Raw genomic sequence first — 25,378 nt, forward strand, 5'->3', positions numbered from 1 at the left:
CCTCAGTTGTGTGGGTAGGCCTTGCACCCACGAAAGGAAATGGCCCAAAACACAACGTGGACACATCCCATTTTTTGACAGAAAACTGAGGTGTTTTTTGCAAAGTGCCTACCTGTAGATTTTGGTCTCTAGCTCAGCCGGCACCTAGGGAAACCTACCAAACCTGTGCATTTCTGAAAACTAGAGACCTAGGGGAATCCAAGATGAGGTGACTTGTGGGGCTCTGACCAGGTTCTGTTACCCAGAATCCTTTTCAAACCTCAAAATGTGGCTTCATAAAACACATTTTCCTCACATTTCGGTGACAGAAAGTTCTGGAATCTGAGAGGAGACACAAATGTCCTTCCACCCAGCGTTCCCCCAAGTCTCCCGATAAAAATGGTACCTCACTTGTGTGGGTGGGCCTAGCGCCCACGAAAGGAAATGGCCCAAAACACAACGTGGACACATCACATTTTTTGACAGAAAACATAGGTGTTTTTTGCAAAGTGCCTACCTGTGGATTTTGGCCTCTAGCTCAGCCGGCCCGGGGGGGGCAGAAATGGCCTAAAATAAATTTGCCCCCCCAACCCCCCTGGGGAGAGACCCTTGCCTACGGGGTCGCTCCCCTTGCGTGACGGCACAAAAAAAATAGATCCCTGGTGCCTAGTGGTTTCTGCCCCTCTTGGGGACAGATTGACCTAAAATCGACCAATCTGCCCCCAAAGCGGGCAGAAATGGCCTAAATACAATTTGCCCCTCCAGGGGTGCGACCCTTGCCTAAGGGGTCGCTCCCCATCTCTAAAAAAACAAACAAAGAAAAAAAAAAAACACCTTCCTTCCACCCAGCGTTCCCCCAAGTCTCCCGATAAAACTGGTACCTCACTTGTGTGGGTAGGCCTAGTGCCCACAAAAAGAAATGGCCCAAAACACAACGTGGACACATCCCATTTTTTGACAGAAAACAGAGGTGTTTTTTGCAAAGTGCCTACCTGTAGATTTTAGCCTCTAGCTCAGCCGGCACCTAGGGAAACCTACCAAACCTGTGCATTTTTTAAAACTAGAGACCTAGGGGAATCCAAGATGGGGTGGCTTGTGGGGCTCTGACCAGGTTCTGTTACCCAGAATCCTTTGCACACCTCAAAATTTGGCTACAAAAACACATTTTCCTCACATTTCGGTGACAGAAAGTTCTGGAATCTGAGAGGAGCCACAAATTTCCTTCCACCCAGCGTTCCACCAAGTCTCCCAATAAAAATGGTACCTCACTTGTGTGGGTAGGCCTAGCGCCCACGAAAGGAATTGGCCCAAAACACAACGTGGACACATCACTTTTTTTGACAGAAAACAGAGGTGTTTTGTGCAAAGTGCCTACCTAGAGATTTTGGCCTCTAGCTCAGCCGGCACCTAGGGAAACCTACCAAACCTGTGCATTTTTTTAAAACTACAGACATAGGGGAATCCAAGATGGGGTGACTTGTGGGGCTCTGACCAGGTTCTGTTACCCAGAATCCTTTTCAAACCTCAAAATTTGGCTAAAAAAACACATTTTCCTCACATTTCGGTGACAGAAAGTTCTGGAATCTGAGAGGAGCCACAAATTTCCTTCCACCCTGCGTTCCCCCAAGTCTCCCAATAAAAATGGTACCTCACTTGTGTGGGTAGGCCTAGCGCCCACGAAAGGAATTGGCCCAAAACACAACGTGGACGCATCACTTTTTTTCACAGAAAACAGTGCCTACCTGTGGATTTTGGCCTCTAGCTCAGCCGGCACCTGGGGAAACCTAGCAAACCAGCACATTTTTGAAAACTAGAGACCTAGGGGAATCCAAGATGGAGTGACTTGTGGGGCTCTGACCAGGTTCTGTTACCCAGAATCCTATCCAAACCTCAAAATTTGGCCAAAAAAACACTTTTTCCTCTCATTTCAGTGACAGAAAGTTCTGGAATCTGAGAGGAGCCACAAATTTCCTTCCACCCAGCGTTCCCCCAAATCTCCCTATAAAAATGGTACCTCACTTGTGTGGGTAGGCCTTGCGCCCACGAAAGGAAATGGCCCAAAACACAACGTGGACACATCCCATTTTTTGACAGAGAACTGAGGTGTTTTTTGCAAAGTGCCTACCTGTAGATTTTAGCCTCTAGCTCAGCCGGCACCTGGGGAAACCTACCAAACCTGTGCATTTTTTAAAACTAGAGACCTAGGGGAATCCAAGATGGGGTGACTTGTGGGGCTCTGACCAGGTTCTGTTACCCAGAATCCTTTGCACACCTCAAAATTTGGCTACAAAAACACATTTTCCTCACATTTCGGTGACAGAAAGTTCTGGAATCTGAGTGGAGCCAGAAATTTCCTTCCACCCAGCGTTCCCCCAAGTCTCCCGACAAAAATGATACTTCACTTGTGGGGGTAGGCCTAGCGCCTGCGCCAGGAACTGCCCCAAAACACAACGTGGACACATCCCATTTTTTGACAGAAAACAGAGGTGTTTTGTGCAAAGTGCCTACCTGTAGATTTTGGCCTCTAGCTCAGCAGGCACCTAGGGAAACCAACCAAACCTGTGCATTTTTTTAACACTACAGACATAGGGGAATCCAAGATGGGGTGACTTGTGGGGCTCTGACCAGGTTCTGTTACCCAGAATCCTTTTCAAACCTCAAAATTTGGCTAAAAAAACACATTTTCCTCTCATTTCGGTGACAGAAAGTTCTGGAATCTGAGAGGAGCCACAAATTTCTTTCCACCCAGCGTTCCCCCAAGTCTCCCGATAAAAATGGTACCTCACTTGTGTGGGTAGGCCTAGCGCCCACAAAAGGAAATGGCCCAAAACACAAGTGGACACATCCCATTTTTTGACAGAAAACAGAGGTGTTTTTTGCAAAGTGCCTACCTGTAGATTTTAGCCTCTAGCTCAGCCGGCACCTAGGGAAACCTACCAAACCTGTGCATTTTTTAAAACTAGAGACCTAGGGGAATCCAAGATGGGGTGACTTTTGGCGCTCTGACCAGGTTCTGTTACCCAGAATCCTTTACACACCTCAAAATTTGGTTTAAAAAAAACACATTTTCCTCACATTTCGGTGACAGAAAGTTCTAGAATCTGAGAGGAGCCACAAATTTCCTTCCACCCAGCGTTTCCCCAAGTCTCCCAATAAAAATGATACCTCACTTGTGTGGGTAGGCCTAGCGCCTGCGACATGAAATGCCCCAAAACACAACGTGGACACATCCCATTTTTTGACAGAAAACAGAGGTGTTTTTTGCAAAGTTCCTACCTATAGATTTTGGCCTCTAGATCAGCCGGCACTTAGGGAAACCTACCAAACCTGTGCATTTTTTAAAACTAGAGACCTAGGGGAATCCAAGATGGGGTGACTTGTGGAGCTCTGACCAGGTTCTGTTACCCAGAATCCTTTTCAAACCTCAAAATTTCGCAAAACAAAACACATTTTCCTCACATTTCGGTGACAGAAAGTTCTGGAATCTGAGAGGAGCCACAAATGTCCTTCCACCCAGCGTTCCCCCAAGTGTCCCGATAAAAATGGTACCTCACTTGTGTGAGTAGGCCTAGCGCCCACCAAAGGAAATGGCCCAAAACACAAGTGGACACATCCCATTTTTTGATAGAAAACAGAGGTGTTTTTTGCAAAGTGCCTACCTGTAGATTTTGGCCTCTAGCTCAGCCCGCACATAGGGAAACATACCAAATCTGTGCTTTTTTGAAACCTAGAGACCTAGGGGAATCCAAGATGGGGTGACTTGTGGGGCTCTGACCAGGTTCTGTTACCCAGAATCCTTTTCAAACCTCAAAATTTGGCTAAAAAAAAACATTTTCCTCACAGTTCGGTGACAGAAAGTTCTTGAATCTGAGAGGAGCCACAAATTTCCTTCCACCCTGCGTTCCCCGAAGTCTCCTAATAAAAATGGTACCTCACTTGTGTGGGTAGGCCTAGCGCCCACGAAAGGAAATGGCCCAAAACACAACGTGGACACATCACTTTTTTTCACAGAAAACAGTGCCTACCTGTGGATTCTGGACTCTAGCTCAGCCGGCACCTGGGGAAACCTAGCAAACCAGCACATTTTTGAAAACTAGAGACCTAGGGGAATCCAAGATGGAGTGGCTTGTGGGGCTCTGACCAGGTTCTGTTACCCAGAATCCTTTTCAAACCTCAAAATTTGGCTAAAAAAACACATTTTCCTCACATTTCGGTGACAGAAAGTTCTGGAATCTGAGAGGAGCCACAAATTTCCTTCCAACCAGCGTTCCCCCAAGTCTCCCGACAAAAATGATACTTCAGTTGTGGGGGTAGGCCTAGCGCCCACAAAAGGAAATAGCCCAAAACACAAGTGGACACATCCCATTTTTTGACAGAAAACAAAGGTGTTTTTTGCAAAGTGCCTACCTGTAGATTTTGGCATCTAGCTCAGCCGGCACATAGTGAAACATACCAAACCTGTGCATTTCTTAAAACTAGAGACCTAGGGGAATCCAAGATGGGGTGACTTGTGGGGCTCTGACCAGGTTCTGTTACCCAGAATCCTTTTCAAACCTCAAAATTGGCTAAAAAAAACACATTTTCCTCACATTTCGGTGACAGAAAGTTCTGGAATCTGAGAGGAGCCACAAATTTCCTTCCACCCTGCATTCCCCCAAATCTCCTAATAAAAATGGTACCTCACTTGTGTGAGTAGGCCTAGCGCCCACGAAAGGAAATGGCCCAAAACACAACGTGGACACATCACTTTTTTTCACAGAAAACAGTGCCTACCTGTGGATTTTGGACTCTAGCTCAGCCGGCACCTGAGGAAACCTAGCAAACCAGCACATTTTTTAAAACTAGAGACCTAGGGGAATCCAAGATGGAGTGACTTGTGGGGCTCTGACCAGGTTCTGTTACCCAGAATCCTTTCCAAACCTCAAAATATGGGCAAACAAACACTTTTTCCTCTCATTTCGGTGACAGAAAGTTCTGGAATCTGAGAGGAGCCACAAATTTCCTTCCACCCAGCGCTTCCCCAAATCTCCCAATAAAAATGGTACCTCACTTGTGTGGGTAGGCCTTGCACCCACGAAAGGAAATGGCCCAAAACACAACGTGGACACATCCCATTTTTTGACAGAAAACTGAGGTGTTTTTTGCAAAGTGCCTACCTGTAGATTTTGGTCTCTAGCTCAGCCGGCACCTAGGGAAACCTACCAAACCTGTGCATTTCTGAAAACTAGAGACCTAGGGGAATCCAAGATGAGGTGACTTGTGGGGCTCTGACCAGGTTCTGTTACCCAGAATCCTTTTCAAACCTCAAAATGTGGCTTCATAAAACACATTTTCCTCACATTTCGGTGACAGAAAGTTCTGGAATCTGAGAGGAGACACAAATGTCCTTCCACCCAGCGTTCCCCCAAGTCTCCCGATAAAAATGGTACCTCACTTGTGTGGGTGGGCCTAGCGCCCACGAAAGGAAATGGCCCAAAACACAACTTGGACACATCACATTTTTTGACAGAAAACATAGGTGTTTTTTGCAAAGTGCCTACCTGTGGATTTTGGCCTCTAGCTCAGCCGGCCCCGGGGGGGCAGAAATGGCCTAAAATAAATTTGCCCCCCCAACCCCCCTAGGGAGAGACCCTTGCCTACGGGGTCGCTCCCCTTGCGTGACGGCACAAAAAAAATAAATCCCTGGTGCCTAGTGGTTTCTGCCCCTCTTGGGGACAGATTGACCTAAAATCGACCAATCTGCCCCCAAAGCGGGCAGAAATGGCCTAAATACAATTTGCCCCTCCAGGGGTGCGACCCTTGCCTAAGGGGTCGCTCTGCATCTCTAAAAAAACAAACAAAGAAAAAAAAAAAACACCTTCCTTCCACCCAGCGTTCCCCCAAGTCTCCCAATAAAAATGGTACCTCACTTGTGTGGGTAGGCCTAGTGCCCACAAAAAGAAATGGCCCAAAACACAACGTGGACACATCCCATTTTTTGACAGAAAACAGAGGTGTTTTTTGCAAAGTGCCTACCTGTAGATTTTAGCCTCTAGCTCACCCGGCACCTAGGGAAACCTACCAAACCTGTGCATTTTTTAAAACTAGAGACCTAGGGGAATCCAAGATGGGGTGACTTGTGGGGCTCTGACCAGGTTCTGTTACCCAGAATCCTTTGCACACCTCAAAATTTGGCTACAAAAACACATTTTCCTCACATTTCGGTGACAGAAAGTTCTGGAATCTGAGAGGAGCCACAAATTTCCTTCCACCTAGCGTTCCACCAAGTCTCCCAATAAAAATGGTACCTCACTTGTGTGGGTAGGCCTAGCGCCCACGAAAGGAATTGGCCCAAAACACAACGTGGACACATCACTTTTTTTGACAGAAAACAGAGGTGTTTTGTGCAAAGTGCCTACCTAGAGATTTTGACCTCTAGCTCAGCCGGCACCTAGGGAAACCTACCAAACCTGTGCATTTTTTTAAAACTACAGACATAGGGGAATCCAAGATGGGGTGACTTGTGGGGCTCTGACCAGGTTCTGTTACCCAGAATCCTTTTCAAACCTCAAAATTTGGCTAAAAAAACACATTTTCCTCACATTTCGGTGACAGAAAGTTCTGGAATCTGAGAGGAGCCACAAATTTCCTTCCACCCTGCGTTCCCCCAAGTCTCCCAATAAAAATGGTACCTCACTTGTGTGGGTAGGCCTAGCGCCCACGAAAGGAATTGGCCCAAAACACAACGTGGACGCATCACTTTTTTTCACAGAAAACAGTGCCTACCTGTGGATTTTGGCCTCTAGCTCAGCCGGCACCTGGGGAAACCTAGCAAACCAGCACATTTTTGAAAACTAGAGACCTAGGGGAATCCAAGATGGGGTGACTTGTGGGGCTCTGACCAGGTTCTGTTACCCAGAATCCTATCCAAACCTCAAAATTTGGCCAAAAAAACACTTTTTTCTCTCATTTCAGTGACAGAAAGTTCTGGAATCTGAGAGGAGCCACAAATTTCCTTCCACCCAGCGTTCCCCCAAATCTCCCTATAAAAATGGTACCTCACTTGTGTGGGTAGGCCTTGCACCCACAAAAGGAAATGGCCCAAAACACAACGTGGACACATCCCATTTTTTGACAGAGAACTGAGGTGTTTTTTGCAAAGTGCCTACCTGTAGATTTTAGCCTCTAGCTCAGCCGGCACCTGGGGAAACCTACCAAACCTGTGCATTTTTTAAAACTAGAGACCTAGGGGAATCCAAGATGGGGTGACTTGTGGGGCTCTGACCAGGTTCTGTTACCCAGAATCCTTTGCACACCTCAAAATTTGGCTACAAAAACACATTTTCCTCACATTTCGGTGACAGAAAGTTCTGGAATCTGAGTGGAGCCAGAAATTTCCTTCCACCCAGCGTTCCCCCAAGTCTCCCGACAAAAATGATACTTCACTTGTGGGGGTAGGCCTAGCGCCTGCTCCAGGAACTGCCCCAAAACACAACGTGGACACATCCCATTTTTTGACAGAAAACAGAGGTGTTTTGTGCAAAGTGCCTACCTGTAGATTTTGGCCTCTAGCTCAGCCGGCACCTGGGGAAACCTACCAAACCTGTGCATTTTTTAAAACTAGAGACCTAGGGGAATCCAAGATGGGGTGACTTGTGGGGCTCTGACCAGGTTCTGTTACCCAGAATACTTTTCAAACCTCAAAATTTGGCTAAAAAAACACATTTTCCTCACATTTCGGTGACAGAAAGTTCTGGAATCTGAGAGGAGCCACAAATTTCTTTCCACCCAGCGTTCCCCCAAGTCTCCCGATAAAAATGGTACCTCACTTGTGTGGGTAGGCCTAGCGCCCACAAAAGGAAATGGCCCAAAACACAAGTGGACACATCCCATTTTTTGACAGAAAACAGAGGTGTTTTTTGCAAAGTGCCTACCTGTAGATTTTAGCCTCTAGCTCAGCCGGCACCTAGGGAAACCTACCAAACCTGTGCATTTTTGAAAACTTGAGACCTAGGGGAATCCAAGATGGGGTGACTTTTGGCGCTCTGACAAGGGTCTGTTACCCAGAATCCTTTACACACCTTAAAATTTGGCTAAAAAAAACATTTTCCTCACAGTTCGGTGACAGAAAGTTCTTGAATCTGAGAGGAGCCACAAATTTCCTTCCACCCTGCGTTCCCCGAAGTCTCCTAATAAAAATGGTACCTCACTTGTGTGGGTAGGCCTAGCGCCCACGAAAGGAAATGGCCCAAAACACAACGTGGACACATCACTTTTTTTCACAGAAAACAGTGCCTACCTGTGGATTCTGGACTCTAGCTCAGCCGGCACCTGGGGAAACATAGCAAACCAGCACATTTTTGAAAACTAGAGACCTAGGGGAATCCAAGATGGAGTGGCTTGTGGGGCTCTGACCAGGTTCTGTTACCCAGAATCCTTTTCAAACCTCAAAATTTGGCTAAAAAAACACACTTTCCTCACATTTCGGTGACAGAAAGTTCTGGAATCTGAGAGGAGCCACAAATTTCCTTCCACCCAGCGTTCCCCCAAGTCTCCCGACAAAAATGATACTTCAGTTGTGGGGGTAGGCCTAGCGCCCACAAAAGGAAATAGCCCAAAACACAAGTGGACACATCCCATTTTTTGACAGAAAACAAAGGTGTTTTTTGCAAAGTGCCTACCTGTAGATTTTGGCATCTAGCTCAGCCGGCACATAGGGAAACATACCAAACCTGTGCATTTCTTAAAACTAGAGACCTAGGGGAATCCAAGATGGGGTGACTTGTGGGGCTCTGACCAGGTTCTGTTACCCAGAATCCTTTTCAAACCTCAAAATTTGGCTAAAAAAACACATTTTCCTCACATTTCGGTGACAGAAAGTTCTGGAATCTGAGAGGAGCCACAAATTTCCTTCCACCCTGCGTTCCCCCAAATCTCCTAATAAAAATGGTACCTCACTTGTGTGAGTAGGCCTAGCGCCCACGAAAGGAAATGGCCCAAAACACAACGTGGACACATCACTTTTTTTCACAGAAAACAGTGCCTACCTGTGGATTTTGGACTCTAGCTCAGCCGGCACCTGGGGAAACCTAGCAAACCAGCACATTTTTGAAAACTAGAGACCTAGGGGAATCCAAGATGGAGTGACTTGTGGGGCTCTGACCTGGTTCTGTTACCCAGAATCCTTTCCAAACCTCAAAATATGGCCAAACAAACACTTTTTCCTCTCATTTCGGTGACAGAAAGTTCTGGAATCTGAGAGGAGCCACAAATTTCCTTCCACCCAGCGCTTCCCCAAATCTCCCGACAAAAATGATACTTCACTTGTGGGGGTAGGCCTTGCACCCACGAAAGGAAATGGCCCAAAACACAACGTGGACACATCCCATTTTTTGACAGAAAACTGAGGTGTTTTTTGCAAAGTGCCTACCTGTAGATTTTGGTCTCTAGCTCAGCCGGCACCTAGGGAAACCTACCAAACCTGTGCATTTCTGAAAACTAGAGACCATGGGGAATCCAAGATGAGGTGACTTGTGGGGCTCTGACCAGGTTCTGTTACCCAGAATCCTTTTCAAACCTCAAAATGTGGCTTCAAAAAACACATTTTCCTCACATTTCGGTGACAGAAAGTTCTGGAATCTGAGAGGAGCCACAAATGTCCTTCCACCCAGCGTTCCCCCAAGTCTCCCGATAAAAATGGTACCTCACTTGTGTGGGTGGGCCTAGCGCCCACGAAAGGAAATGGCCCAAAACACAACGTGGACACATCACATTTTTTGACAGAAAACAGAGGTGTTTTTTGCAAAGTGCCTACGTGTGGATTTTGGCCTCTAGCTCAGCCGGCCCCGGGGGGGGCAGAAATGGCCTAAAATAAATTTGCCCCCCCAACCCCCCTGGGGAGAGACCCTTGCCTACGGGGTCGCTCCCCTTGCGTGACGGCACAAAAAAAATAGATCCCTGGTGCCTAGTGGTTTCTGCCCCTCTTGGGGACAGATTGACCTAAAATCGACCAATCTGCCCCCAAAGCGGGCAGAAATGGCCTAAATACAATTTGCCCCTCCAGGGGTGCGACCCTTGCCTAAGGGGTCGCTCCCCATCTCTAAAAAAACAAACAAAGAAAAAAAAAAAACACCTTCCTTCCACCCAGCGTTCCCCCAAGTCTCCTGATAAAAATGGTACCTCACTTGTGTGGGTAGGCCTAGTGCCCACAAAAAGAAATGGCCCAAAACACAACGTGGACACATCCCATTTTTTTACAGAAAACAGAGGTGTTTTTTGCAAAGTGCCTACCTGTAGATTTTAGCCTCTAGCTCAGCCGGCACCTAGGGAAACCTACCAAACCTGTGCATTTTTTAAAACTATAGACCTAGGGGAATCCAAGATGGGGTGACTTGTGGGGCTCTGACCAGGTTCTGTTACCCAGAATCCTTTGCACACCTCAAAATTTGGCTACAAAAACACATTTTCCTCACATTTCGGTGACAGAAAGTTCTGGAATCTGAGAGGAGCCACAAATTTCCTTCCACCCAGCGTTCCCCCAAGTCTCCCACTAAAAATGGTACCTCACTTGTGTGGGTAGGCCTAGCGCCCACGAAAAGAATTGGCCCAAAACACAACGTGGACACATCACTTTTTTTGACAGAAAACAGAGGTGTTTTGTGCAAAGTGCCTACCTAGAGATTTTGGCCTCTAGCTCAGCCGGCACCTAGGGAAACCTACCAAACCTGTGCATTTTTTTAAAACTACAGACATAGGGGAATCCAAGATGGGGTGACTTGTGGGGCTCTGACCAGGTTCTGTTACCCAGAATCCTATCCAAACCTCAAAATTTGGCCAAAAAAACACTTTTTCCTCTCATTTCAGTGACAGAAAGTTCTGGAATCTGAGAGGAGACACAAATTTCCTTCCACCCAGCGTTCCCCCAAGTCTCCCGATAAAAATGGTACCTCACTTGTGTGGGTAGGCCTAGCGCCCACAAAAGGAAATGGCCCAAAACACAACGTGGACGCATCACTTTTTTTCACAGAAAACAGTGCCTACCTGTGGATTTTGGCCTCTAGCTCAGCCGGCACCTGGGGAAACCTAGCAAACCAGCACATTTTTGAAAACTAGAGACCTAGGGGAATCCAAGATGGAGTGACTTGTGGGGCTCTGACCAGGTTCTGTTACCCAGAATCCTATCCAAACCTCAAATTTTGGCCAAAAAAACACTTTTTCCTCTCATTTCAGTGACAGAAAGTTCTGGAATCTGAGAGGAGCCACAAATTTCCTTCCACCCAGCGTTCCCCCAAATCTCCCTATAAAAATGGTACCTCACTTGTGTGGGTAGGCCTAGCGCCCACAAAAGGAAATGGCCCAAAACACAAGTGGACACATCCCATTTTTTGACAGAAAACTGAGGTGTTTTTTGCAAAGTGCCTACCTGTAGATTTTAGCCTCTAGCTCAGCCGGCACCTAGGGAAACCTACCAAACCTGTGCAGTTTTGAAAACTAGAGACCTAGGGGAATCCAAGATGGGGTGACTTGTGGCGCTCTGACCAGGTTCTGTTACCCAGAATCCTTTACACACCTCAAAATTTGGTTTTAAAAAAACACATTTTCCTCACATTTCGGTGACAGAAAGTTCTAGAATCTGAGAGGAGCCACAAATTTCCTTCCACCCAGCGTTTCCCCAAGTCTCCCAATAAAAATGATACCTCACTTGTGTGGGTAGGCCTAGCGCCTGCGAGAAGAAATGCCCCAAAACACAACGTGGACACATCCCATTTTTTGACAGAAAACAGAGGTGTTTTTTGCAAAGTTCCTACCTATAGATTTTGGCCTCTAGCTCAGCCGGCACTTAGGGAAACCTACCAAACCTGTGCATTTTTTAAAACTAGAGACCTAGGGGAATCCAAGATGGGGTGACTTGTGGGGCTCTGACCAGGTTCTGTTACCCAGAATCCTTTTCAAACCTCAAAATTTCACAAAAAAAAACACATTTTCCTCATATTTCGGTGACAGAAAGTTCTGGAATCTGAGAGGAGCCACAAATTTCCTTCCACCCAGCGTTCCCCCAAGTCTCCCGATAAAAATGGTACCTCACTTGTGTGGGTAGGCCTAGCGCCCACAAAAGGAAATGGCCCAAAACACAACGTGGACACATCCCATTTTTTGACAGAAAACAGAGGTGTTATTTGCAAAGTGCCTACCTGTAGATTTTGGCCTCTAGCTCAGCCCGCACATAGGGAAACATACCAAACCTGTGCATTTTTGAAACCTAGAGACCTAGGGGAATCCAAGATGGGGTGACTTGTGGGGCTCTGACCAGGTTCTGTTACCCAGAATCCTTTTCAAACCTCAAAATTTGGCTAAAAAAAAACATTTTCCTCACATTTCGGTGACAGAAAGTTCTTGAATCTGAGAGGAGCCACAAATTTCCTTCCACCCTGCGTTCCCCCAAGTCTCCTAATAAAAATGGTACCTCACTTGTGTGGGTAGGCCTAGCGCCCACGAAAGGAAATGGCCCAAAACACAACGTGGACACATCACTTTTTTTCACAGAAAACAGTGCCTACCTGTGGATTCTGGACTCTAGCTCAGCCGGCACCTGGGGAAACGTAGCAAACCAGCACATTTTTGAAAACTAGAGACCTAGGGGAATCCAAGATGGAGTGGCTTGTGGGGCTCTGACCAGGTTCTGTTACCCAGAATCCTTTTCAAAGCTCAAAATTTGGCTAAAAAAACACATTTTCCTCACATTTCGGTGACAGAAAGTTCTGGAATCTGAGAGGAGCCACAAATTTCCTTCCACCCAGCGTTCCCCCAAGTCTCCCGACAAAAATGATACTTCACTTGTGGGGGTAGGCCTAGCGCCCACAAAAGGAAATAGCCCAAAACACAAGTGGACACATCCCATTTTTTGACAGAAAACAGAGGTGTTTTTTGCAAAGTGCCTACCTGTAGATTTTGGCCTCTAGCTCAGCCGGCACATAGGGAAACATACCAAACCCGTGCATTTCTTAAAACTAGAGACCTAGGGGAATCCAAGATGGGGTGACTTGTGGGGCTCTGAAGAGGTTCTGTTACCCAGAATCCTTTTCAAACCTCAAAATGTGGCTAAAAAAACACATTTTCCTCACATTTCGGTGACAGAAAGTTCTGGAATCTGAGAGGAGCCACAAATTTCCTTCCACCCTGCGTTCCCCCAAATCTCCTAATAAAAATGGTACCTCACTTGTGTGAGTAGGCCTAGTGCCCACAAAAGGAAATGGCCCAAAACACAACGTGGACACATCACTTTTTTTCACAGAAAACAGTGCCTACCTGTGGATTTTGGACTCTAGCTCAGCCGGCACCTGGGGAAACCTAGCAAACCAGCACATTTTTGAAAACTAGAGACCTAGGGGAATCCAAGATGGAGTGACTTGTGGGGCTCTGACCAGGTTCTGTTACCCAGAATCCTTTCCAAACCTCAAAATATGGCCAAACAAACACTTTTTCCTCTCATTTCGGTGACAGAAAGTTCTGGAATCTGAGAGGAGCCATAAATTTCCTTCCACCCAGCGCTTCCCCAAATCTCCCAATAAAAATGGTACCTCACGTGTGTGGGTAGGCCTTGCACCCACGAAAGGAAATGGCCCAAAACACAACGTGGACACATCCCATTTTTTGACAGAAAACTGAGGTGTTTTTTGCAAAGTGCCTACCTGTAGATTTTGGTCTCTAGCTCAGCCGGCACCTAGGGAAACCTACCAAACCTGTGCATTTCTGAAAACTAGAGACCTAGGGGAATCCAAGATGAGGTGACTTGTGGGGCTCTGACCAGGTTCTGTTACCCAGAATCCTTTTCAAACCTCAAAATGTGGCTTCAAAAAACACATTTTCCTCACATTTCGGTGACAGAAAGTTCTGGAATCTGAGAGGAGCCACAAATGTCCTTCCACCCAGCGTTCCCCCAAGTCTCCCGATAAAAATGGTACCTCACTTGTGTGGGTGGGCCTAGCGCCCACGAAAGGAAATGGCCCAAAACACAACGTGGACACATCACATTTTTTGACAGAAAACAGAGGTGTTTTTTGCAAAGTGCCTACCTGTGGATTTTGGCGTCTAGCTCAGCCGGCCCCGGGGGGGCAGAAATGGCCTAAAATAAATTTGCCCCCCCAACCTCCCTGGGGAGAGACCCTTGCCTACGGGGCCGCTCCCCTTGCGTGACGGCACAAAAAAAATAGATCCCTGGTGCCTAGTGGTTTCTGCCCCTCTTGGGGACAGATTGACCTAAAATCGACCAATCTGCCCCCAAAGCGGGCAGAAATGGCCTAAATACAATTTGCCCCTCCAGGGGTGCGACCCTTGCCTAAGGGGTCGCTGCCCATCTCTAAAAAAACAAACAAACAAAAAAAAAAAACACCTTCCTTCCACCCAGCGTTCCCCCAAGTCTCCTGATAAAAATGGTACCTCACTTGTGTGGGTAGGCCTAGTGCCCACAAAAAGAAATGGCCCAAAACACAACGTGGACACATCCCATTTTTTGACAGAAAACAGAGGTGTTTTTTGCAAAGTGCCTACCTGTAGATTTTAGCCTCTAGCTCAGCCGGCACCTAGGGAAACCTACCAAACCTGTGCATTTTTTTTAAAACTAGAGACCTAGGGGAATCCAAGATGGGGTGACTTGTGGGGCTCTGACCAGGTTCTGTTACCCAGAATCCTTTGCACACCTCAAAATTTGGCTACAAAAACACATTTTCCTCACATTTCGGTGACAGAAAGTTCTGGAATCTGAGAGGAGCCACAAATTTCCTTCCACCCAGCGTTCCCCCAAGTCTCCCAATAAAAATGGTACCTCACTTGTGTGGGTAGGCCTAGCGCCCACGAAAGGAATTGGCCCAAAACACAACGTGGACACATCACTTTTTTTGACAGAAAACAGAGGTGTTTTGTGCAAAGTGCCTACCTAGAGATTTTGGCCTCTAGCTCAGCCGGCACCTAGGGAAACCTACCAAACCTGTGCATTTTTTAAAAACTACAGACATAGGGGAATCCAAGATGGGGTGACTTGTGGGGCTCTGACCAGGTTCTGTTACCCAGAATCCTTTTCAAACCTCAAAATTTGGCTAAAAAAACAAATTTTCCTCACATTTCGGTGACAGAAAGTTCTGGAATCTGAGAGGAGCCACAAATTTCCTTCCACCCTGCGTTCCCCCACGTCTCCCAATAAAAATGGTACCTCACTTGTGTGGGTAGGCCTAGCGCCCACAAAAGGAATTGGCCCAAAACACAACGTGGACGCATCACTTTTTTTCACAGAAAACAGTGCCTACCTGTGGATTTTGGCCTCTAGCTCAGCCGGCACCTGGGGAAACCTAGCAAACCAGCACATTTTTGAAAACTAGAGACCTAGGGGAATTCAAGATGGAGTGACTTGTGGGGCTCTGACCAGGTTCTGTTACCCAGAATCCTATCCAAACCTCAAAATTTGGCCAAAAAAACACTTTTTCCTCTCATTTCAGTGACAGAAAGTTCTGGAATCTGAGAGGAGCCACAAATTTCCTTCCACCCAGCGTTCCCCCAAATCTCCCTATAAAAATGGTACCTCACTTGTGTGGGTAGGCCTTGCGCCCACGAAAGGAAATGACCCAAAACACAACGTGGACACATCACTTTTTTTCACAGAGAACAGAGGTGTTTTTTGCAAAGTGCCTACCTGTAGATTTTAGCCTCTAGCTCAGCCGGCACCTGGGGAAACCTACCAAACCTGTGCATTTTTTACAACTAGAGACCTAGGGGAATCCAAGATGGGGTGACTTGTGGGGCTCTGACCAGGTTCTGTTACCCAGAATCCTTTGCACACCTCAAAATTTGGCTACAAAAACACATTTTCCTCACATTTCGGTGACAGAAAGTTCTGGAATCTGAGTGGAGCCAGAAATTTCCTTCCACCCAGCGTTCCACCAAGTCTCCCGACAAAAATGATACTTCACTTGTGGGGGTAGGCCTAGCGCCTGCGCCAGGAACTGCCCCAAAACACAACGTGGACACATCCCATTTTTTGACAGAAAACAGAGGTGTTTTGTGCAAAGTGCCTACCTGTAGATTTTGGCCTCTAGCTCAGCAGGCACCTAGGGAAACCTACCAAACCTGTGCATTTTTTTTAACACTACAGACATAGGGGAATCCAAGATGGGGTGACTTGTGGGGCTCTGACCAGGTTCTGTTACCCAGAATCCTTTTCAAACCTCAAAATTTGGCTAAAAAAACACATTTTCCTCACATTTCGGTGACAGAAAGTTCTGGAATCTGAGAGGAGCCACAAATTTCTTTCCACCCAGCGTTCCCCCAAGTCTCCCGATAAAAATGGTACCTCACTTGTGTGGGTAGGCCTAGCGCCCACAAAAGGAAATGGCCCAAAACACAAGTGGACACATCCCATTTTTTGACAGAAAACAGAGGTGTTTTTTGCAAAGTGCCTACCTGTAGATTTTAGCCTCTAGCTCAGCCGGCACCTATGGAAACCTACCAAACCTGTGCATTTTTGAAAACTAGAGACCTAGGGGAATCCAAGATGGGGTGACTTTTGGCGCTCTGACCAGGTTCTGTTACCCAGAATCCTTTACACACCTCAAAATTTGGTTTAAAAAAAACACATTTTCCTCACATTTCGGTGACCGAAAGTTCTAGAATCTGAGAGGAGCCACAAATTTCCTTCCACACAGCGTTTCCCCAAGTCTCCCTATAAAAATGATACCTCACTTGTGTGGGTAGGCCTAGCGCCTGCGACAAGAAATGCCCCAAAACACAACGTGGACACATCCCATTTTTTGACAGAAAACAGAGGTGTTTTTTGCAAAGTTCCTACCTATAGATTTTGGCCTCTAGCTCAGCCGGCACTTAGGGAAACCTACCAAACCTGTGCATTTTTTAAAACTAGAGACCTAGGGGAATCCAAGATGGGGTGACTTGTGGGGCTCTGACCAGGTTCTGTTACCCAGAATCCTTTTCAAACCTCAAAATTTTGCAAAACAAAACACATTTTCCTCACATTTCGGTGACAGAAAGTTCTGGAATCTGAGAGGAGCCACAAATGTCCTTCCACCCAGCGTTCCCCAAGTGTCCCGATAAAAATGGTACCTCACTTGTGTGAGTAGGCCTAGCGCCCACAAAAGGAAATGGCCCAAAACACAAGTGGACACATCCCATTTTTTGATAGAAAACAGAGGTGTTTTTTGCAAAGTGCCTACCTGTAGATTTTGGCCTCTAGCTCAGCCCGCACATAGGGAAACATACCAAATCTGTGCTTTTTTGAAACCTAGAGACCTAGGGGAATCAAAGATGGGGTGACTTGTGGGGCTCTGACCAGGTTCTGTTACCCAGAATCCTTTTCAAACCTCAAAATTTGGCTAAAATAAAACATTTTCCTCACAGTTCGGTGACAGAAAGTTCTTGAATCTGAGAGGAGCCACAAATTTCCTTCCACCCTGCGTTCCCCGAAGTCTCCTAATAAAAATGGTACCTCACTTGTGTGGGTAGGCCTAGCGCCCACAAAAGGAAATGGACCAAAACACAACGTGGACACATCACTTTTTTTCACAGAAAACAGTGCCTACCTGTGGATTCTGCACTCTAGCTCAGCCGGCACCTGGGGAAACGTAGCAAACCAGCACATTTTTGAAAACTAGAGACCTAGGGGAATCCAAGATGGAGTGGCTTGTGGGGCTCTGACCAGGTTCTGTTACCCAGAATCCTTTTCAAAGCTCAAAATTTGGCTAAAAAAACACATTTTCCTCACATTTCGGTGACAGAAAGTTCTGGAATCTGAGAGGAGCCACAAATTTCCTTCCACCCAGCGTTCCCCCAAGTCTCCCGACAAAAATGATACTTCAGTTGTGGGGGTAGGCCTAGCGCCCACAAAAGGAAATAGCCCAAAACACAAGTGGACACATCCCATTTTTTGACAGAAAACAAAGGTGTTTTTTGCAAAGTGCCTACCTGTAGATTTTGGCCTCTAGCTCAGCCGGCACATAGGGAAACATACCAAACCTGTGCATTTCTTAAAACTAGAGACCTAGGGGAATCCAAGATGGGGTGACTTGTGGGGCTCTGACCAGGTTCTGTTACCCAGAATCCTTTTCAAACCTCAAAATTTGGCTAAAAAAACACATTTTCCTCACATTTCGGTGACAGAAAGTTCTGGAATCTGAGAGGAGCCACAAATTTCCTTCCACCCTGCGTTCCCCCAAATCTCCTAATAAAAATGGTACCTCACTTGTGTGAGTAGGCCTGGCGCCCACGAAAGGAAATGGCCCAAAACACAACGTGGACACATCACTTTTTTTCACAGAAAACAGTGCCTACCTGTGGATTTTGGACTCTAGCTCAGCCGGCACCTGGGGAAACCTAGCAAACCAGCACATTTTTGAAAACTAGAGACCTAGGGGAATCCAAGATGGAGTGACTTGTGGGGCTCTGACCAGGTTCTGTTACCCAGAATCCTTTCCAAACCTCAAAATATGGCCAAACAAACACTTTTTCCTCTCATTTCGGTGACAGAAAGTTCTGGAATCTGAGAGGAGCCACAAATTTCCTTCCACCCAGCGCTTCCCCAAATCTCCCAATAAAAATGGTACCTCACTTGTGTGGGTAGGCCTTGCACCCACGAAGGGAAATGGCCCAAAACACAACGTGGACACATCCCATTTTTTGACAGAAAACTGAGGTGTTTTTTGCAAAGTGCCTACCTGTAGATTTTGGTCTCTAGCTCAGCCGGCACCTAGGGAAACCTACCAAACCTGTGCATTTCTGAAAACTAGAGACCTAGGGGAATCCAAGATGAGGTGACTTGTGGGGCTCTGACCAGGTTCTGTTACCCAGAATCCTTTTCAAACCTCAAAATGTGGCTTCATAAAACACATTTTCCTCACATTTCGGTGACAGAAAGTTCTGGAATCTGAGAGGAGACACAAATGTCCTTCCACCCAGCGTTCCCCCAAGTCTCCCGATAAAAATGGTACCTCACTTGTGTGGGTGGGCCGAGCGCCCACGAAAGGAAATGGCCCAAAACACAACGTGGACACATCACATTTTTTGACAGAAAACATAGGTGTTTTTTGCAAAGTGCCTACCTGTGGATTTTGGCCTCTAGCTCAGCCGGCCCCGGGGGGGGCAGAAATGGCCTAAAATAAATTTGCCCCCCCAACCCCCCTGGGGAGAGACCCTTGCCTACGGGGTCGCTCCCCTTGCGTGACGGCACAAAAAAAATAGATCCCTGGTGCCTAGTGGTTTCTGCCCCTCTTGGGGACAGATTGACCTAAAATCGACCAATCTGCCCCCAAAGCGGGCAGAAATGGCCTAAATACAATTTGCCCCTCCAGGGGTGCGACCCTTGCCTAAGGGGTCGCTCCCCATCTCTAAAAAAACAAACAAAGAAAAAAAAAAAAACACCTTCCTTCCACCCAGCGTTTCCCCAAGTCTCCCAATAAAAATGATACCTCACTTGTGTGGGTAGGCCTAGCGCCTGCGACAAGAAATGCCCCAAAACACAACGTGGACACATCCCATTTTTTGACAGAAAACAGAGGTGTTTTTTGCAAAGTTCCTACCTATAGATTTTGGCCTCTAGCTCAGCCGGCACTTAGGGAAACCTACCAAACCTGTGCATTTTTTAAAACTAGAGACCTAGGGGAATCCAAGATGGGGTGACTTGTGGGGCTCTGACCAGGTTCTGTTACCCAGAATCCTTTTCAAACCTCAAAATTTCGCAAAACAAAACACATTTTCCTCACATTTCGGTGACAGAAAGTTCTGGAATCTGAGAGGAGCCACAAATGTCCTTCCACCCAGTGTTCCCCCAAGTGTCCCGATAAAAATGGTACCTCACTTGTGTGAGTAGGCCTAGCGCCCACAAAAGGAAATGGCCCAAAACACAAGTGGACACATCCCATTTTTTGATAGAAAACAGAGGTGTTTTTTGCAAAGTGCCTACCTGTAGATTTTGGCCTCTAGCTCAGCCCGCACATAGGGAAACATACCAAATCTGTGCTTTTTTGAAACCTAGAGACCTAGGGGAATCCAAGATGGGGTGACTTGTGGGGCTCTGACCAGGTTCTGTTACCCAGAATCCTTTTCAAACCTCAAAATTTGGCTAAAATAAAACATTTTCCTCACAGTTCGGTGACAGAAAGTTCTTGAATCTGAGAGGAGCCACAAATTTCCTTCCACCCTGCGTTCCCCGAAGTCTCCTAATAAAAATGGTACCTCACTTGTGTGGGTAGGCCTAGCGCCCACAAAAGGAAATGGCCCAAAACACAACGTGGACACATCACTTTTTTTCACAGAAAACAGTGCCTACCTGTGGATTCTGGACTCTAGCTCAGCCGGCACCTGGGGAAACGTAGCAAACCAGCACATTTTTGAAAACTAGAGACCTAGGGGAATCCAAGATGGAGTGGCTTGTGGGGCTCTGACCAGGTTCTGTTACCCAGAATCCTTTTCAAACATCAAAATTTGGCTAAAAAAACACATTTTCCTCACATTTCGGTGACAGAAAGTTCTGGAATCTGAGAGGAGCCACAAATTTCCTTCCACCCAGCGTTCCCCCAAGTCTCCCGACAAAAATGATACTTCAGTTGTGGGGGTAGGCCTAGCGCCCACAAAAGGAAATAGCCCAAAACACAAGTGGACACATCCCATTTTTTGACAGAAAACAAAGGTGTTTTTTGCAAAGTGCCTACCTGTAGATTTTGGCCTCTAGCTCAGCCGGCACATAGGGAAACATACCAAACCTGTGCATTTCTTAAAACTAGAGACCTAGGGGAATCCAAGATGGGGTGACTTGTGGGGCTCTGACCAGGTTCTGTTACCCAGAATCCTTTTCAAACCTCAAAATTTGGCTAAAAAAACACATTTTCCTCACATTTCGGTGACAGAAAGTTCTGGAATCTGAGAGGAGCCACAAATTTCCTTCCACCCTGCGTTCCCCCAAATCTCCTAATAAAAATGGTACCTCACTTGTGTGAGTAGGCCTAGCGCCCACGAAAGGAAATGGCCCAAAACACAACGTGGACACATCACTTTTTTTCACAGAAAACAGTGCCTACCTGTGGATTTTGGACTCTAGCTCAGCCGGCACCTGGGGAAACCTAGCAAACCAGCACATTTTTGAAAACTAGAGACCTAGGGGAATCCAAGATGGAGTGACTTGTGGGGCTCTGACCAGGTTCTGTTACCCAGAATCCTTTCCAAACCTCAAAATATGGGCAAACAAACACTTTTTCCTCTCATTTCGGTGACAGAAAGTTCTGGAATCTGAGAGGAGCCACAAATTTCCTTCCACCCAGCGCTTCCCCAAATCTCCCAATAAAAATGGTACCTCACTTGTGTGGGTAGGCCTTGCACCCACGAAGGGAAATGGCCCAAAACACAACGTGGACACATCCCATTTTTTGACAGAAAACTGAGGTGTTTTTTGCAAAGTGCCTACCTGTAGATTTTGGTCTCTAGCTCAGCCGGCACCTAGGGAAACCTACCAAACCTGTGCATTTCTGAAAACTAGAGACCTAGGGGAATCCAAGATGAGGTGACTTGTGGGGCTCTGACCAGGTTCTGTTACCCAGAATCCTTTGCACACCTCAAAATTTGGCTACAAAAACACATTTTCCTCACATTTCGGTGACAGAAAGTTCTGGAATCTGAGAGGAGCCACAAATTTCCTTCCACCCAGCGTTCCACCAAGTCTCCCAATAAAAATGGTACCTCACTTGTGTGGGTAGGCCTAGCGCCCACGAAAGGAATTGGCCCAAAACACAACGTGGACACATCACTTTTTTTGACAGAAAACAGAGGTGTTTTGTGCAAAGTGCCTACCTAGAGATTTTGGCCTCTAGCTCAGCCGGCACCTAGGGAAACCTACCAAACCTGTGCATTTTTTTAAAACTACAGACATAGGGGAATCCAAGATGGGGTGACTTGTGGGGCTCTGACCAGGTTCTGTTACCCAGAATCCTTTTCAAACCTCAAAATTTGGCTAAAAAAACACATTTTCCTCACATTTCGGTGACAGAAAGTTCTGGAATCTGAGAGGAGCCACAAATTTCCTTCCACCCTGCGTTCCCCCAAGTCTCCCAATAAAAATGGTACCTCACTTGTGTGGGTAGGCCTAGCGCCCACGAAAGGAATTGGCCCAAAACACAACGTGGACGCATCACTTTTTTTCACAGAAAACAGTGCCTACCTGTGGATTTTGGCCTCTAGCTCAGCCGGCACCTGGGGAAACCTAGCAAACCAGCACATTTTTGAAAACTAGAGACCTAGGGGAATCCAAGATGGAGTGACTTGTGGGGCTCTGACCAGGTTCTGTTACCCAGAATCCTATCCAAACCTCAAAATTTGGCCAAAAAAACACTTTTTCCTCTCATTTCAGTGACAGAAAGTTCTGGAATCTGAGAGGAGCCACAAATTTCCTTCCACCCAGCGTTCCCCCAAATCTCCCTATAAAAATGGTACCTCACTTGTGTGGGTAGGCCTTGCGCCCACAAAAGGAAATGGCCCAAAACACAACGTGGACACATCCCATTTTTTGACAGAGAACTGAGGTGTTTTTTGCAAAGTGCCTACCTGTAGATTTTAGCCTCTAGCTCAGCCGGCACCTGGGGAAACCTACCAAACCTGTGCATTTTTTAAAACTAGAGACCTAGGGGAATCCAAGATGGGGTGACTTGTGGGGCTCTGACCAGGTTCTGTTACCCAGAATCCTTTGCACACCTCAAAATTTGGCTACAAAAACACATTTTCCTCACATTTCGGTGACAGAAAGTTCTGGAATCTGAGTGGAGCCACAAATTTCCTTCCACCCAGCGCTTCCCCAAATCTCCCAATAAAAATGGTACCTCACTTGTGTGGGTAGGCCTTGCACCCACGAAAGGAAATGGCCCAAAACACAACGTGGACACATCCCATTTTTTGACAGAAAACTGAGGTGTTTTTTGCAAAGTGCCTACCTGTAGATTTTGGTCTCTAGCTCAGCCGGCACCTAGGGAAACCTACCAAACCTGTGCATTTCTGAAAACTAGAGACCTAGGGGAATCCAAGATGAGGTGACTTGTGGGGCTCTGACCAGGTTCTGTTACCCAGAATCCTTTTCAAACCTCAAAATGTGGCTTCATAAAACACATTTTCCTCACATTTCGGTGACAGAAAGTTCTGGAATCTGAGAGGAGACACAAATGTCCTTCCACCCAGCGTTCCCCCAAGTCTCCCGATAAAAATGGTACCTCACTTGTGTGGGTGGGCCGAGCGCCCACGAAAGGAAATGGCCCAAAACACAACGTGGACACATCACATTTTTTGACAGAAAACATAGGTGTTTTTTGCAAAGTGCCTACCTGTGGATTTTGGCCTCTAGCTCAGCCGGCCCCGGGGGGGCAGAAATGGCCTAAAATAAATTTGCCCCCCCAACCCCCCTGGGGAGAGACCCTTGCCTACGGGGTCGCTCCCCTTGCGTGACGGCACAAAAAAAATAGATCCCTGGTGCCTAGTGGTTTCTGCCCCTCTTGGGGACAGATTGACCTAAAATCGACCAATCTGCCCCCAAAGCGGGCAGAAATGGCCTAAATACAATTTGCCCCTCCAGGGGTGCGACCCTTGCCTAAGGGGTCGCTCCCCATCTCTAAAAAAACAAACAAAGAAGAAAAAAAAACACCTTCCTTCCACCCAGCGTTCCCCCAAGTCTCCCAATAAAAATGGTACCTCACTTGTGTGGGTAGGCCTAGTGCCCACAAAAAGAAATGGCCCAAAACACAACGTGGACACATCCCATTTTTTGACAGAAAACAGAGGTGTTTTTTGCAAAGTGCCTACCTGTAGATTTTAGCCTCTAGCTCAGCCGGCACCTAGGGAAACCTACCAAACCTGTGCATTTTTTTAAACTAGAGACCTAGGGGAATCCAAGATGGGGTGACTTGTGGGGCTCTGACCAGGTTCTGTTACCCAGAATCCTTTGCACACCTCAAAATTTGGCTACAAAAACACATTTTCCTCACATTTCGGTGACAGAAAGTTCTGGAATCTGAGAGGAGCCACAAATTTCCTTCCACCCAGCGTTCCACCAAGTCTCCCAATAAAAATGGTACCTCACTTGTGTGGGTAGGCCTAGCGCCCACGAAAGGAATTGGCCCAAAACACAACGTGGACACATCACTTTTTTTGACAGAAAACAGAGGTGTTTTGTGCAAAGTGCCTACCTAGAGATTTTGGCCTCTAGCTCAGCCGGCACCTAGGGAAACCTACCAAACCTGTGCATTTTTTTAAAACTACAGACATAGGGGAATCCAAGATGGGGTGACTTGTGGGGCTCTGACCAGGTTCTGTTACCCAGAATCCTTTTCAAACCTCAAAATTTGGCTAAAAAAACACATTTTCCTCACATTTCGGTGACAGAAAGTTCTGGAATCTGAGAGGAGCCACAAATTTCCTTCCACCCTGCGTTCCCCCAAGTCTCCCAATAAAAATGGTACCTCACTTGTGTGGGTAGGCCTAGCGCCCACGAAAGGAATTGGCCCAAAACACAACGTGGACGCATCACTTTTTTTCACAGAAAACAGTGCCTACCTGTGGATTTTGGCCTCTAGCTCAGCCGGCACCTGGGGAAACCTAGCAAACCAGCACATTTTTGAAAACTAGAGACCTAGGGGAATCCAAGATGGAGTGACTTGTGGGGCTCTGACCAGGTTCTGTTACCCAGAATCCTATCCAAACCTCAAAATTTGGCCAAAAAAACACTTTTTCCTCTCATTTCAGTGACAGAAAGTTCTGGAATCTGAGAGGAGCCACAAATTTCCTTCCACCCAGCGTTCCCCCAAATCTCCCTATAAAAATGGTACCTCACTTGTGTGGGTAGGCCTTGCGCCCACAAAAGGAAATGGCCCAAAACACAACGTGGACACATCCCATTTTTTGACAGAAAACTGAGGTGTTTTTTGCAAAGTGCCTACCTGTAGATTTTGGTCTCTAGCTCAGCCGGCACCTAGGGAAACCTACCAAACCTGTGCATTTCTGAAAACTAGAGACCATGGGGAATCCAAGATGAGGTGACTTGTGGGGCTCTGACCAGGTTCTGTTACCCAGAATCCTTTTCAAACCTCAAAATGTGGCTTCAAAAAACACATTTTCCTCACATTTCGGTGACAGAAAGTTCTGGAATCTGAGAGGCGCCACAAATGTCCTTCCACCCAGCGTTCCCCCAAGTCTCCCGATAAAAATGGTACCTCACTTGTGTGGGTGGGCCTAGCGCCCACGAAAGGAAATGGCCCAAAACACAACGTGGACACATCACATTTTTTGACAGAAAACAGAGGTGTTTTTTGCAAAGTGCCTACCTGTGGATTTTGGCCTCTAGCTCAGCCGGCCCCGGGGGGGCAGAAATGGCCTAAAATAAATTTGCCCCCCCAAC

The sequence above is a fragment of the Pleurodeles waltl genome, chromosome 7, assembly GCF_031143425.1.
Source record: "Pleurodeles waltl isolate 20211129_DDA chromosome 7, aPleWal1.hap1.20221129, whole genome shotgun sequence".
Classification (NCBI taxonomy): Eukaryota; Metazoa; Chordata; class Amphibia; order Caudata; family Salamandridae; genus Pleurodeles; species Pleurodeles waltl.